The sequence below is a fragment of the Brachycentrus maculatus genome, unplaced genomic scaffold (genome assembly GCF_059751285.1).
Source record: "Brachycentrus maculatus isolate JH-2025_06_01 unplaced genomic scaffold, ASM5975128v1 h1tg000263l, whole genome shotgun sequence".
In the NCBI taxonomy this organism is placed as follows: Eukaryota; Metazoa; Arthropoda; class Insecta; order Trichoptera; family Brachycentridae; genus Brachycentrus; species Brachycentrus maculatus.
In genome coordinates, this window is record NW_028281014.1 from 2,010,344 (window position 1) to 2,015,156 (window position 4,813).

Below are 4,813 nucleotides of genomic sequence, written 5' to 3' on the forward strand. Positions count from 1 at the left end.
CCTAGAATTCCGCGGCACACCTAAAGTTTTATTTCTATTGATTTGGCTTTTAATTTGTAGCACTCTATTTTAATTTATGCATTAATTGTTAAATTAAACGCCTATTTTTTTAGTCAACTTGTTTTTTTATTGTTAAAAACCACATAAAAATTTATATTGTGACAATTGTTTCGCCTCGCTTTTGATTGAAAATGACATAACTAAGCGAAACAATTGTCATAATATTAATTTTTATGTATTTTTTCACAATAAAATACTAGTAGACTTAAAAATCTGTGTTTGATTTAACAATTAATACATAAAATACATTGAAAAATTATGTATTTATAATCATATTATAATTTTGAAATAAAAGACAATGTTATGAAAAATAATTTGTCATTGTGTGTTATTAATGACCAATTATTTTTGTATTTAATTACATAATGTTAAATAAAAAATGTCAATTACATTGAATTTGGCCGCGGCACATCTGAATCCTGCTCACGGCACACCATTGTGCCACGGCACACCGGTTGCGGAGCACTGCCATAGAACATCGTAAAGAGAGGAGGCTGTTTGATGAATAAGAATCATCTTTCAATATAAATTCTGCAGTAGAATTTTGTAATACATATTTAAATCCAAAGCAAATATTTATAAAATGTGTGAGGTTAACATCACTAGTATCTGTGGTAAGAAAAAATAAATGTTTTATGTGCATAATTTTTTTAATATTCAAAACCTAGTATAAAGGTATACAATCAATAAATACTTAAAAAATAAAATTGACATCATCGATATTATAAATATGCCACGCCTTTTTTCCACCTATTATACATGATTGTAGTTTTTTTTAAGTTTTGTTACAGTTGCAAGATAATTGACAGAAATAAATTTTACTTATAGCGTTTATATATTTTTTTGCAAGTGAATTTATCGTCAGCTAAGCGGGAACGATGGAATGTGAACAATGGATTTAATCGGGCATTCCACTGAGCTGAATACCTCCATTCTTACGGTATATGCATTCTTCTTGTGGAAGCTGGCCAAGTAGCACTGGGCGCAGAAGGTTAGCCGCTCCTGCACTGTGCCCTGTCCCGCGGAAGGCCACTGTTGCGTCCCTCCCGGCGTATTCCAGTAGCACGTCAGACCCTCCAGGATGCTAAAAAAAAAGTAAAACAAACCAGTCAAAAAATGTTTAGCTTGTTAAAATGGCACTAAACGAAATCTATTTGCTCAAAGATAACACTGGTTCGATTCTTATATAAAAAATATATATTTAAAAAATGTTTAATATCCAGAAGGGTAACATTGAATTTTCTTAATGTTTCAACAATCAAGATAACACTGCGTTTATATGATGCAGTGCCCTATGCACCATCAGGTGGAGATAAAGGTTGGATTCGATTTGGTTCATGAATAAGTATAGGTGTGTTCTACGAGTGTACGTGATATGTGCATTTTTTATGCACCGTTTAGCACTAACCCGTATCACGTATTCTTCAAACTCTTATCCGCACCCCAATCGTACATGGGGCACTGCATCATTTAAACGCAGTGTTATCTTGATCGTTAACACATGAAGGAAAGGTGATCAGCCCTGCGCTTCAGGTACCAACTAGTCCAAGGTAATATTGAATGAATATTAGAGTGAAAATATCACTTATATTTATTTGATCCTTCCCCTGGGAATCGAACCCGGGACCTCCAGAATGATAACCGAGCGTGCTAATCATTGCACTACAGAGGTGGACAAAAAAAAGAAGTTATGGTATCACGTATTAGCACTCTATATTATATATACATATTATACTGCTGAATATTTATATCTAAAATGGCAATCTATTCAAACAATACTTTCTTGAATAATTTTTTTTTTAACTGGTGTAAATATATTTTTTTATTCAAGAAAATATGTTGCTTATAGCATCGACTATGTTATAATTATAAAAAGTAAAAAAAAAGACAGCTAAAAAACTCACTCCCGGACAGGTTAATATAACAAAGTATCTGACTATTGAAGAAGTATTTTAAACTTACTTTAAATTACATCTTTGTCCAATTTAATAACTACATACTTTACACTTTAGTTATTGGAACAGTGAGAACATTAAAGCACTTATACGAAATATGTAAGTATGAATTATTTTTATTTATAACCCTTATCCGCACCTAATGGTGCATAGGGCACTGCACCAAATTGACGCAGTGTTATCTTGATCATTACTTACATGAAGGCAAGGTGATCACTCTTGCGCTTCAGGAACCAGTCCTGAGTAATATTAAATAAATATTACAGTGTTAAATCACTAATATTTATTTTCACCTTTACTCGAACCTGGGACCTCCAGCACGGTAGCTAAACACGCTGACCATTACACCACGGAGGGGGACAAATGGCGGACAAAACGGAGTATGAATTAAGTAAAATAATTAAAACATCAAACACTTTCTTTAAGAATTATTACTTGATATTATAAACTAGTTGTGAAACAGGTTTAAAAAAAAAGAAAGAACAGTAATTAAAAGCTTTTTGGGAGAATTAGCCATTATTTTAGGTGAATCTTCTTTGCGCATGGCAAGTCGGGATATGGTCCCGTGGTTAGTGTCGCGAACTCTTAAGTCAGAGTTTCTCGGTTCGAAGACACTCTACCACAATTTGATACCTATTTCTAATACAACATTTTGAGTGTGTCCAAATTCTTGTTCACAAAATCTGGATTATCTCCAATTACAGGAGTCATTTTCATAATATTTTTTGACATCTCATCAAAGATGAAGAAGAATATGGAAGTCCGGGCATTTACGGGGCTGACGACCGTCATAGGCTGGTTTAAGTGATCACTTTACACACGTGTAACATTCACCAATTCTACCCATTATTGACAACCACACTACTATTTCTAATAATGAGCCGCTTAGGCTCACAGAATTAGTATGAAATTAAAATATTTGTGTTAATAATAAAAACACAAATACTTTTAAAAAAATGTGAATTGGATTGTGAATAAACACAGTCAACAATAAATTTATTTGACCGGAAATGGAAATAATTCAATCTCGCGGTTGTGTTATTCACCCAAAGATGTCATGCAAGCATGCTGGCTTGTTTATTGAGTATGTAGATTGGAGTAACGAAACACTCGTAGTTATACTATGTAATGTGCGAATACCGGTTTGATTATTAAATTAATATATTATTATTATTTTCAAATACTTATATAAATTTGAAATAGATTTCTTAAAATTAAAGTGAATTTGATTAGCCAAGATGCTTAGAAAAACTTATTCATTCTAAGTGGAAAATAATTACTAGATATTCGTTGCTAATTCTAGAAATGTCACCCAATAGAAGACATGACATTTCGTTACATTCAAATTAATAAAGTATTGCACGTGGTTTGAAAGAGATAAAAATGTTTTATTTTTATTATTATTTATTTTCACTACCTATTACAATGTATAGATAGCGCTTTAAATTTGTTATGTAGATAAATTTAACTTTACTTTTAATTTCTAACGACTTTTGTATTTTGAATCCCGTTTCGACAGATTTTCAAGAAGTTATGGTTATCGATATAGTTTTTTATATAAATGTTTGTTTAGTTTTCCAAATTTGTCAGTTTGTCATTGTACCAACTGAAATCAGTCCAACAGCGACCTTTCGGATGAATAATAAAAATATAATTATAATATAATATAAAAATATATGGAGTAAAAAACCCATTACAAAATTCATTCATTCAAACCCTTATCCGCGCACGATAGTGCATAAGGCACTGCATCATATAAACGCAGTGTTATCTTGATCATTAATTAACACACGAAAAAAAGGTGATCAGCCCTCCGCTTCAGGTACCAGCCCAGAGTCATATTAAATAAATATTTGAGTGAAAAAATCACTTATATTTATTTGACCCTCTCCCCTAGGAATCGAACCCGGGACCACCAGTATGGTAGCCAAGAGTGCTGACCATTATACTACGGAGGCAGACAAATACAACAACCCAAGAAAAAAATAGACTGCCTCTAGGAATCTGCCAGCTGCTGTCTCTACTGAACCAAGCGGTCTGCTGTAATAGCTAAATTAACCAACCTTGTCGAGAAGGGTTGTGATGTCGTAGACTCTGTCATACAGTACGATCCAGCAGTCGCTGGCCTGATCATGCACGGAGACCTCTTCCAGCGTTATGGTAGCCTGGTGGGGCGGCGCCGCGGGCAGGGGACCCGCAGGGGCGCTCCAGGGCGACAGCCGTAGGGCTGCCACGGCGAGGGACAGGAGCCCTCCGAGCTGCTGGCCCTGACTGCTGTCGGAGGCTGCTGATGTTGGGGCCTGTACGGACGCCATGGAAATTATTAATATTTTTTACAACAGCTTGAAATGGATTCTTTCGATCGTTTTCGTAGTCGAATTCGTGGTATATTGAAAATTATCAATATTTTTTGTTTGCTTTTAATAGATATTGACAAGTTTTGTCCAATCTTGCGCGTATCTACGTTTGTAACAATTTTTTTAAAATGTATTTAATTTTTCAAGTAAAACCTGTCGCTAAAATTGAACCGTTAAAACCTTATTTCAATTAACGATTTTGATTTCTTGAATATTTTAGATACTGTGACGTTTTCATAAATATGTAAAATTTAAATTACTTATTCCGAAGTCCGACTATATTCATTATATTAGTAAAGTGTTATGTTACTCAGGTTTTAATGGTAAGTTCTCACTGTCGACTGACGAGTATTTGAATAATCAAAAGACTTAGTATAAATGATATGTGATTTTAACACCGCGTTGTCATTTTTCAAGAATCCGGTTTTGTGCGCGATGTAG

At 33.8% G+C, this 4,813-nt stretch overlaps 1 pseudogene across 1 annotated transcript; it reads right to left on the bottom strand.

The window, feature by feature from the left end:
• Positions 1-691: 691 nt before the first annotated feature.
• LOC148305758 (cytochrome b5 pseudogene) lies at positions 692-4,330 on the bottom strand (annotated as a pseudogene). The gene is made up of 2 exons (XR_015838117.1): positions 4,079-4,330; positions 692-1,144 (listed from the first exon to the last, which is right to left on the bottom strand). The product of XR_015838117.1 is annotated as a cytochrome b5 pseudogene (transcript).
• Between the last annotated feature and the right edge of the window lie 483 nt (positions 4,331-4,813).